This window comes from Ochotona princeps, chromosome 13 (assembly GCF_030435755.1).
Source record: "Ochotona princeps isolate mOchPri1 chromosome 13, mOchPri1.hap1, whole genome shotgun sequence".
In the NCBI taxonomy this organism is placed as follows: domain Eukaryota; kingdom Metazoa; phylum Chordata; class Mammalia; order Lagomorpha; family Ochotonidae; genus Ochotona; species Ochotona princeps.
The window spans coordinates 55,057,614-55,069,523 of record NC_080844.1 but is presented as its reverse complement, the minus strand read 5'-3'; the positions used below and the strand labels follow the sequence as shown (position 1 = coordinate 55,069,523).

General features: G+C 45.2%; 1 protein-coding gene across 1 annotated transcript in view; it reads left to right on the top strand.

Moving 5' to 3' along the window:
- GPAM (glycerol-3-phosphate acyltransferase, mitochondrial) overlaps positions 1 to 11,910 on the top strand; it is a 158,687-nt gene continuing 146,777 nt past the window's right edge. The window contains exon 1 of the mRNA XM_004579846.3: positions 1 to 107. The gene's annotated coding sequence lies outside the window, so the exon portion shown is untranslated. The remainder of the gene's footprint in view (positions 108 to 11,910) is intronic.

Sequence of the window (11,910 nt, the reverse complement as noted above, 5' to 3'; positions counted from 1 at the left end):
GAGGTCAGACTCAAACCCAGCCTCACAGTCACTGCCAGGCTGAGCTATGCCAGCAATAGCCAGCCCTTCCTCCACAGGCTGTTAGGAACATGTCATCAGTCATCGGGGTAAGTAGGAAGGGCCTTTCTGATGCTTTTATTTGGAGGAACAAATAGGATAAACAGATTGCCTGAAAGAGACATGGAACTCTTCATTTTCCTGTGAGTACAAAACTCGAGTAGGAACAATGATATAAAAGTCATGACACAGCTTCCTTCTTTTCTTGATATCAATAGCAATTCCCCCCACCCTCCCAAAGTGATAGCTCAGGTAGGATGGTGTTATGATGGAGCGTGTATGTCTAGAAGCCTTTTCCAGGTGGGCTGGGTCCTGGACTGTGGTAGTGGTTTAAATCATGGGCTATAGAGACAGACATAGAGGTTTGATCATAGCCTCTGACATTTGCTGTGTGTGTATTTCTGGTCACCCTAACCTATCTGTGCCTTGGATACCATTAGTACAAAACAGAGACAGTCATCCCACCTAGGCCATAGAAATGTGCAGAACACATAGGGTCCTGCCTGCAAGTTCTCAGCCTTGTATTTGAACAAGTAGGTGGTCAGTTGAGGACAGCAGTCATTTTTGTGGTGGTGCTTATAAGGCTATACCTTCCATTATGAATTAGTAACTGACTCCTTCCCAAACTTCAGAGAAAGTGAGCTCTTCCTGGCCCGGGACTCAGGGACTTGCTGATTGCTTGGCCTAGAGTGCCACCTGCCCCCTCAGTACTCTGCCTAGGCAGCTTCCTCTGACCCATCCAGCCTGGCCTCCCAGAAGGCCTTTTCTGATTACTCCAAACAGAGTTGGTGTCCCCTCCCCTGTCAGTTTCACAACATCCTCTTCCCCTTCACTAATTAGGCTGGTTCTCCCATGATCATTTGTCCTGCTGGTTAGTGGCCTGTGTCTGTGACGTCCCTTTCGGCCTCATTCACCACTGCATCCTGTGCCTAACACAGTATCGGATGCATGGTTGGAACTTTGCAAGGCAGATTATCATTTACTTCATTTAAAAGACGCATCCCAACCTCATTTATGGGCAACACGATGATGAAGAAAAAGACCAGGGCCAGCTTGCTCCCAACCCCAACCCCAGAGAAAGTCCAAATGCCCTTGACCCTAGGCCCTCTGTGAGCTCCTCCTGATGGACGACTGGCAGGTGAGTCTCCAGCCAGGTTTGCTGTTCTGCTTTTTGACTCAAATAAACAAAAGAAACTTGAGCACAGAAACAATCTCAAACTTAGCAACTCATGCTGATTGTGGATGGGCAGGTGGGACAGGTACAACAAAGATGTTAGGTGTGTCAGTTTGTGTATGGCAGTTTTCAATCCACAAATACATACTCTGGGAATAGCTTAGGCTTTCCCACTTCCCATGCAAACTAACAGGAAGAAAAAATTCACATTTCAGTTACGTGGCTCTAGGTTTGACTTGCTAAAATTTGTATTAATAGAGAACAGATTTCATGTTTCCCAGGCATAAGCCTAAGATGATAATCACATGTTCATCCTCAATCTACCTCCCTTCCTTTTTCCTTTAATCTTTACAAAAACTTAATTTCTCATCTTTTCTAACAAAAATGGATATAACTGGAAACCATAATGTTTAGTAAATTAAGATAGTCACCGAAAGACAAATACTATATATATAGTTAATATAGAACACAAAAAATATAGAAATGAAGCAGACAGGGCTAGTGCAATAGGTTAGTGGCTAAATCCTTGCAGTGCCAAGATCCCATATGAGCATCGGTTTGTGTCCTAGCTGCTCCACTTCCCATCCAGCTCCCTGCTTGTGGTCTGGGAAAGCAGTGGTGCACAGTCCAAAGCCTTGGGACCCTGCACTTGTGTGGGAGACCTGGAAGAGGTTCCTGGGCCCTGGCTTCAGATCGGCCTAGCTCTGGCTGTGGCCTCTTAGAGAGTGAATTAGTAGATGGAAGATCTTTCTCTCTGTCTCTCCTCTCTGTAGATCTGAATTTCCAATAAAAATAAATAAATCTTATAAAAAAGAAATGAAACAGACATCTTGTGATTGTATTGTTGCTTTAAGCTCTTGTTTGTGCTCCTGTGGAACTGTTGTCTTTATGCTTTTTTTTAAAGATTTATTTATTTTTAATGCAAAGTCAGATATACAGAGAGGAGAGACAGAAAGCTCTTCCGTCTGATGATTCACTCCCTAAGTGAGCACAATGGCCGATACTGCACCGATCCGAAGCTGGAAGCCTGGAGCTCTTCTGGGTCTCCCACGTGGGTGCAGGGCCCCAAGGCTTTGGGCCATCCTCCACTACTTTCCTAAGCCACAAGCAGATAGCTGGATGGGAAGCAGGGCCACCAGGATTAGAACTGGCGCCCATATGGAATCCGGGCGCATTCAAGGCAAGGACTTTAGCTGCTAGGCCACGACGCTGGGCCCGTCTCTATACTTTTTGTATTATAATAATAGGTTAGTTCCTCAACAACAATCACAAGCTTATCATTCTGCTATTTAAGTGTATCATGACATTTTAGGTATAGAGAATGGTGTAAAGCCTAGCATTCTAGTGTCAAGATATATTTAAGAGTTTCATTGGGAGTTCATCTTTAATTCAGAAGTAGAGATACATACTACAAAATATCTCCAATTCATGGTATACTTTCTTCCACTATAAGACCCTCTAGATAAATATATGTATGTATATGCTTTCCTATATATCTATTGAGCTTATATTTTGCATGAAGTTTGACTTATATCAGGGAGAAAATATGATATTTGTTCTGTTGCGGTTAGCTCATTTTACTGAGCATAATGGTCTTTAGTTGAGACCATTTTGTTGCAAATGGCAGAATTCCATTCTTTGTAATGGCTGAGTGGTACTCCATGGAGTAGATGTAGCACAGTTTCTCTATCCACTCCTCTTTTGATGGTAGGCTTGACTTTTAAAAAGTGTATGTATATATGTGTTCTCAAACATGTCCAGTTGGCTGACCCCGTTTCCTTTGTTACAGTTATTATCTGAATCTGAAATTCAGAAGCTAAAATAATCATTCTGACTGCAGAGAACCTGGACTTTCACACAGGAGAGTTTGTCCTCATTATTTTGCAGCCCTTAGAGGTGGGTGTGGGTGGCGACCTCTTGGTCCTGGTAGTAAGAGGTAATGAGCATGGAATACCTGCTATGGAGTGGGCTGTGTTAGCCCGCTGTATACTTGTTACAGGTCTAAGAGCAGCCACTCATGTCAGGAGACTAAGTCAGGCTGAAAGAACTTATGGAGACTTGTTTCATATACCTCATGAGAGGCCAAGCCAGGCCTTGGATGAAGTCAGAGCATGGCAGAGCTCTGATGGAAGACTCTGCCTCTGCTCCGTGTGAACAACAGTGGAAGCATTCTCATTTCTACCAAGGGACCAAGACCTTCCCAAAGGATTCCCAACTACAAATGGCCCTCATTTCTTTTTCTTCTACAACTGCCTCCCGGTTGCAGCCACAGCAAAGACCTGGAGAGACTAATATACTGGTGCGATGATGCAATTTTAGGCAGTTTGTCTTGGATGAAGAGAGGAATGTCTCAAATCCATGTTCTAATGCAAGTACTGAGTTACATACCTTAGGTCCATTGTTGCACTTGATCTTGTTGGCAGTCTGTGAGTCAAATATGACATGCATTATTCCATGCACTGTTGTGCTTGATATTTGCAATAGCTCCAAATTGCAGATGGGGAAGTCAGGGCTTAGGTAGGCAGGGTATCTTCCCTAAGACCACAGTGCTCTCAAGTGGCATAACTGCCATTCCAAACCGAGTCTTTTGAACTCAGACTTTGTCCTTCACTCCATAGTGTCCTAATGGTTGGGGTGCTTGTGGGGTGCTGGGCTCCACTCTGAGGATTTGATATATTAAAGCTCATTTCAGTGCACAGTCATCCCCGAGGTAGGTAGCTTTATTATCCTCATTTTATTTAAGAGGAAGCTGAGACCCAGAAAGGCAAAGGAAACCACTTGTCCAGGGCCATGTGGCTGGCAAGAAGGAAAGGTAGTTTTTGAGAGCAGAGGGCTGGCCCCAGTGTCTGTGTAAAGAATACCAACATTGTTCTTCAGGGATCTAGAAACACTGCCCACCTTCAGCTGTGTACACTGCGTTTTCTAGAAGTTTCTGCCTTCTGAAACGAGGAGTGGATATGTAACAATGCCCCAGATCTCTTTCTTTCTCCTGAAGCCTTTTAATCTCCATAAAATACCTCTGACTGCTTTGTGTGGGCAGCTGCAATTCTAGCCAGAATCCTCCTCCATCCCCTCCTGCCCTTTGCATTTTCCTATCCCCTCTGCTGTCGAGGAGAGGAGAGGATGGACCAGTTTTAGTATTCACAAGGAAGTCCTTCTAATCCCACTGTTGCTTTTTCCCAGATTGATTTTTTAAAGTATTTGTTTATTTTACTTATTTGACAGAGGAGAGAGAGAGACAGAGACAGAGACAGAGATACAAGATCCTGTTTGCAGAGCTGGAGGGATGGGGCTCTGCTGAGAGCCCCTGGGATCCAGCCCCTAGAATCTCCATTAAGTAGTTTGGTATTGGTCTTTAAGGTGATTTTGCTCCTGGTTTGGGGTGTGGCTTGGCCATTTCAGATGAACACAGCACTGCTAGCTAACTGCCTGCACTGGATCTAGCCCTCTCTGATGCTGCAGCTCAGGTTCCCATTGGTCTGTGAGCTGGGAGAGGGGGTGGGGGGGTGATGGAGCACAGCGCCCCTTGAGGAACTGACTCACTTGGACAGCCTGGTGGGGCTGGTTCCGGGAATTTCTGGAAACATCTCTGGCTTTGTTACCTTTTCCACAACAAATCAGTGAGACAATGAAAAGGAAATCTACAACCTGATTCAATTTTTATTTGTACCTGCTGTCACCCACGCCCCAATCCAGATTCGAATTTGAAACATTTTTTTTCTTCTGTAGTTGGAGGGAATTTTGACATAACAAAATGAGCCCGTCTAGGAATTAGACTACCATAGCAAACTGGTCTTCAGTGTTGTAGGAGCAGGCACATTCCAAATGACGAGGGGTTTGGGGAGGACACTTTGGTTAGTAAAATGTCCAGGTGCTTATTACAAAGTTTGTCTTCATTTGTCACAAATGAAAATCCAGAAAACTGGCACAGTAACTTAAATCCAAAGAGACCATTTGAATCAAAAGTGTGAGATGGCTGTTCTACCTGGGAGAGACCACCTCCCATGAATTAGATTACCTGGAGGCTGGATTTGAAGAGTTTTGGGAAGTGCAGTCATTACATGGGTCAACAGGGGTTTGAATTAAGAAATCATCACTGGTTGGTGCCAATTACATGGCTTGCAGTTGTCCTTGCTACACACAAGGCAAGGGTACTGGCCTTTTTTTTTTTTAAAGACTTATGGGGAATTTCTCCAATATGATTGCATCCTGTGTCTGCCTTCTTGGAGAGAGTCCTGGTCATGGATTTTATGAGTTCTGTAGAACAGAGCAGACTTTTGTGATTGCTTATGGCTGCATGGAGAAGGGCAGCAGCAAAGGATACTGCAGGGGCAGGGTTTCTCAGCAGCAGTACCAGTAACAGTAGCAGCAGCAGCCTCCATATGTCGGAGTGCAGAATCTTTATGTGTGGGGAGCAGTTCTGTGAGCTATAGCAATCTTAGCCTTACCTACTAGATGCCTGTAGTCACCCTCTAGGTAGAACAACTGACAACATTTCCAAAGACTGCCTGATCCCCCAGGAGGCAACCTGGCCTGCCTACTTGTGTAGAATCACTGCCCTGGGGTTCCTGGTTCCTGGGATTTGAATCTCAGGAATTTTGCATTTAGGGCGGTGACATGAACTGGGCAAGTGGGTATGGTTGAGTGATTAGGAGCCTGGCCCTAGAAGTAGGTGATCATGCCTGGAGAGAAATCCCAAAGAGAAGAACATAATAAACATTTAACAATAGTAGTGGTGGTATTAAAAGTATCAGTATTTCTGGGGGTACAATGCAACATGCATCTCTGCTTCCAAACAAAAGATGGACTCCCAGTGAAACTGTTGGAAATGTGTAGATGATGTGATGCTGGATTGTTTGATATTATCAGTACCAGCAATGTTGGGGCACACTTAAATAAGAGACTGATGGAATTATGACTCCTTATGAAGGACCACATTATTGTAGCAACATGGGGGAAATCTTTTGAGAGGTGGGAGTTTGCAGAGGGGGGCGGGGGAATCCCATTCTATACGAAATTGTACCACGAAACCCCAAAATTCAAAATAAAAACAAAAAAGTCAAAAAAAAAAGTCATCAGTATTTCTCCATAATGGATGTTTCAATACAAAAGGGCAAGTGAATATGGTTGTCATGAAACCAGAAGAGTAGCTAGAGAAAGATTCCCAGGAAAGACAAGATGGAACAGAGTTAGCATGTCCTGACCTGGGCTGAGCCTTGGGTGGTCTTTGAGGCACCTGCCAAGCAGGGCCAGACTAGGTAGGTTGGACTCAAGTTTGCCCTTGGCTAGGCTGCACGATGATATTCCTCTACCCTCCAGATGGGACAGCCACGATTTTCACCATGATGCTCTTCATGACTGGCATGGGAGCTGCCATCATTGTCTGGTTTTAAGGTTACAACAGAGAAAACTCCAGAAATGTATGGTAGCAAATCCATTATGACAACATCAGCTTTCTTCCCAGGTGAGCCCACACGTGACCCCAGACCTCCTCTTTCCTGGTCCCTGCAGCCTGCGGAAGAGGCCTCCTCTGGGTGTTTTTGAGAGGAGTGATGCTGATTCACTTATAAAGTCTTAAACAAGAGCCTTGTGATTGGAGTCCTGGTTTTTCCTCCCGTATCCTCAAACTCCCTGAACAACATCGTTTCAAGTTGCTGAGATCCAGTTTGTAAATATTTAAACATGACTGATAGTCTTTAAAGTTCTCTTCAGCTTGATTACTCTGTGGGTGTAAGAACTGCATATCCTGCTCAAATATTGAAGCTATCTCCCGGGGACCATTTTGTTATTTTCAAAGCCACATTAACTCTTCTAGTCTAGATGACTGGCATGGTAAAACTCGTTTGCTTAACAAGCACTTTTGGCCGTCTCCTGTAGACCAAGGAAATTGCAAGGCTTGGCAGATTCCACATGGAGATGCTCTTGAAAGGAGGTGAGTGCTCATGGTGGTGTCTGCATAATGGGACAGACACCCTGTAAACGGAGGGGCTGCAGGCCTCAGCATCAGAGAGGAGTAACATCTAGAAGAGTGAGTTTGCCTGTAGCAACAAGGGGAGAGTTAACATTGCATGGCCAGGACATGGGGTGCTCAAGGGTGGGAGGCTTGGCAGCTACCATCTCAGGGAGACTTGAACATGCTGAGACTTGACTGCGACCCATTGGTAACTCATTTCCAATGGCCCTTGTGAGTCTAACCTTTTCTCCTTCCTTTTCCAATGGTCTCTGTTATGATCATTTCTCCACTAACATTCTAGGGATTCTCTTTGGAAAACAGGCTCCCTATGCAAATAGATCCTGTAGATGTTGGGAAGATCCTGGGGGCATGAAATGGAAAGGTAACCTGGTGATATTTACTTAACAAAATGACTCTGATCTTAGTGAAGCACCAGAGCCAGAACTTGAATTTGGGCAGTCTGACCTCAGAGCCTGTACTATTAACTTGCACCATCCATAGTGGTGCAGATGCTGGGACTAATGGGTGGGTGGAAGGAGGAACTCACACTTCTAATCAGAAAAATGAAAATTCAAGTATGTGCCCTCTTGCTGTATTAATATTGGGACCTTGAATCTCAAAAATTTGTAGAATTCACAGCCTCTTCAGTACTTGGCCATACTTCCAAGAGCCACTGAATTGTGTCCTGTTTTACAGGACATTCCAGAAAAACACACCTATGGGGCAAGGGGACAAAAGACATCCCTCTAGGGTGGTGTTGTCCATGGACCTCTCAGCTCATTGCCAAGAGCTGATGGGCAAAAGGGCGCTTCTGTGCCTTGGTGGGCAGATATCAATGCACAGTCTGAGTGTGTCTCTCTGTCCTGCTCTCCAGTCTGCTTTCTGCTGGATGGGGCATTCTGAAGAGGAGGAAATTCTCAAGCTGGTGTATCTTAAACTTTAACAAACAAATCACCCTGGCTTCTTGTCCAAGGGCAAATTCTAGGTCAATAGATCTGGGGTGCTACCTAAGGTTCTGCATTTCATTTTTACAAAAATGTATTTCATTCATTGAAATGTGGTGGAGAGTGGGAGAGACAGGGAGTGAGAAAGAGATCTTTTATCCACCGGTTTCCTCCTACATTGCTGTAATGATTAGGGCTGGGCCAGGCTAAGCCCAGACCCCAGAACTCCTTCCGTATCTCCCACATGGGTGACAGAGATAGAAGTTCTTGGGCCTCTGCTTTCCAGGTATGTTGGTAGGAAACTGGACCTCAAGTGGAGCAGCTGGGCCTTGAGATGACACTCTGATATGGGATGCCCCTTTGAAGGTGGCTAAACTTGTCCTGCCATGCAAGGCTCAGATTCTACATTTCTAGCAAGCTCCCAGGAAAGCTGTTGGCTTCTAGAGTAGACTTGGCTCTGTACAATAGAAATTTACTGTGACGGTGTTCCAAATCTGCAGTGTCCAGTGGGCTGCCATTAGTCTCATGGGACTCGGGGACTATGTGCCTGAAAACCTTGAATTTTAAATATTATTGCATTTTAATTACCATAGATTTAACTAGCCAGCCCCCCCCCTCCCAGCCAGTGGCTCCTTACTGGACATCGCAGCCTTAGACCGTGATTTATTCCACCTTAGGTATTTTACTGATGAATCAGTGCTGGCAGTGGTGCTTGCACACAGTAACAGTGGCAGCTTCTGAAGCTGGCAATAAACCCTGCTTGTCCCATCTCACTGTCGCTTCCATACTCCAGCCCATTACAGCTGCCTGTGCTTAGCAGTCCTTCAGCAACACAAGAACCCAGGGCGAATGTTATATAATGAAAAAGAAATCTGTATTTATTTTGAAGACAGAGGCCCTGCAGAGCAGGGCACACGGTTCCAAGCAAGGGAGGAACTGTTCAGTGTCTGAATTGGGGGTAGGAAAGATTAGAATCAAAGCATTCCGTAGCCAACCAAACTTATTTTTCTCAGTGTCCACTGACTTGAGTTTTCAAGCCGTAACAACTTTCTGGGATGTTGCCATAAGCTTTAGGGACTGCCTTTCACATCTGACTGTATGCAGCAAAGGAAGCCAATAGCCCATGGTTCATATTCCTAAAATGTGCCCCCCTCCGCCAAACACCCTGCCATGTTCCCCGCCTCTGCTGCCTGTGCTGTGGTGCCCAATGTCTTTAACAATGGACTCAGTCTCTGAACTACCCAGCCCTGAGCTCATTTAAAAAAAATATTTATTTACTTGGGAGGCAGAGTGTCAGACAGAGAGGAGGAAAGAGAGACAGAGTTCTTTTATCTGCTGATTCATTCCCCAAATGGAAGTCACAGCCAGATCTGTGCCAGACTGAAGCCAGGAGGCCAGGGACTTGGTCTACTATATGGTGGGCAAGAGCCCAAGACCTTGGGGCATCTTCTGTTGCCTCGCCAGAGGCATTGTCAGGGAACTGGATCAGAAGAGAAGTAGCCAGGACTTGAACTGGCATTTCAGTGTGGGATGCTGGCCGTCCAAGTAGCAGCTTAACCCACTGCACCATGAAGAGAGCTGCTAGAACTTTTTTTCCTGCCTTAAATCCTATGGTCTTCCAATGAGTGTTTTGGATGATGTCTATTCTGCCATCTCACCCTGCCATGCCTGCTTCTCTTTTCCCATCCCATCGGAAATCTTTTTTCTTTTCAAGGTTTTGTATGCATGTCACCTTCCAGGAAGGCCCATACCCCTTCCTCCACCAGCTCCCATCGCTCCTCTGAGCCCTGTGTAGATAGAGCCATATGAAAAGTGGCAGTCCAGGGCTAATATCCAACTCATGCTGGAGCTTGTGTCCATATTCTCTCTCTTCTATCCAACTCTTATCACATTGTGGTGGTGATGGATTGCGTGTCAGAAAGCAGTCTCATAGGCAATAGCAATAAGAAATGCTATTACCGAAAACTCAACCTAGGCCAGGCACTGAGGGAACAGTGGTGCATGTGGTAACTAATTTAATTCTTGCAACAACACTCTGATGTTGGTGTGTTATTTTTAGCTCCCTATTTTACCCATGAAGAAATACAGACTTAGAGAAATGAAATCCCTCATTCAAGGCTGTTTAAGTAGTAAATGGTAGCTCTGGGCTTTGAACCAAGAACCTGATCCCAGATTTACACTTATGAGCTCGATTCCCTCTGTCCTCTGACAATGAAACAACACTGTATGGCAGAGGACAATCTTAGAGTCAGATTTCAACTTCTGGCTGTACCACCTATAAACCTGACCTTGTCTGGGTTACTGAATGGCTGTGAACGCACCTGGAAATGGGCTAATCATACATACCTTGTAGGGCTGTGAATTTCTCTGAATGAGGCCTTATGTGTTACATATCAAGTGTGGTGTTTGGGATTGATTTTGGCAGTGAGGCACTCAGTGAGTCCTCCAACAAGTGAATTATTGTCAGCCTTCCCAGTCCTATTCCCTGCTCGTTCTGATTGGGGGCTTCCTCTGATCACCTTGGCTTGAGAGAATTCCACTCTGTCTCTGAATCCAGGGAAACGAGGTGGGCCATCTATTTTGTTGGAGACCAGGCAGGAGCCTAGATTAGGAAGCCCTCTGTGCTGCAGAAACTCCAGCTGGTGAGGCCCCTGGCCCAGCGGAGGAGACCCAACCAGTTCCACTCCACTCCTTCCTTGCTGGCTTCCTCTGGCAGGGCTCTACTCCAAAGGAGTAATGGTGGGAGGCTGCTTCACTGAGCAACACCAGCACTTTACCCAACAGCATCCCATGCTTTGGACCCCAGACCCACCTCTGCTGTGTCCCTTTAATTCTTCCTGGCCTTGATACTGGCCCTTCATCTCCTCTGTGAAGGCTGCTTACCTCTCCTGAACCTGGTCCCTGGAAACAGGTCCATGGTGTCTGACTTCTTGATCTGTATTTATGGCCTGCTGTGGTCCACACACTGACGTGGACAACCATAAGCCAGACATCTGGCCCGGATCTGTTGAATGCGAGTGTGATGCAGTTTCGTTGATCTCCATGGTTGGAGTTAGACTTTGATCAATTCTTTGCTTTATTTGGTGGCAATAGACTTCTGGGATTTCCCTCCCAGCACTACTGCTTTTAGGTTGTGTGATTGTCAACAAGTTACTTTATCTTCTGAGCATCACCTGTAAAATGGGAGTGCTATTACTTTATATTTCACTCAGCTTTTGTAATGAGCTTAGCAGAAAGACATACTATACACATGAGCTGTTATTGCCTTATTACCAGGTGCGTGAATTACAGCACGAAAACATTGCTGCTGTCTTTGGTATTTGTGGAGAGCCACCCAACATCTGCATTGTCTTCCAGCACTGCAAAAAAAGGTCTTAAGCAAAAGAGAAAAATTTCACCTTGGGTTTGATTACCAATAGGCAACAGAGACTGTAATGGTTACTGCTGTGTATCTTCTCCAGGCTGATTGCAAGACCTAAACTATCTGTGGGAGTTTTCCAGTTAGCAGGGAAGTTGCCCAGGGCTTCTTGCTTTTGTTCTTGGTAGAAACTGAGTGTGCTATGACATGATGGCTATTTGTGAGCCGTGGATCTTAGCCTCTTTAGTCAAGAAACAGCTATGCTCTTTAGCTAAGGAATAAGATCTTACCATAAAATCAAGACTGACCTTTCTCAACATTATGGAATCTCCTGGGAAGATTTCCAGTTACAAAGCTTAATGTGTTCTGCCTACCTTTGTGTTAGTTCTGGCCAACAATATCAACTATCTTGAAACTTTTCATG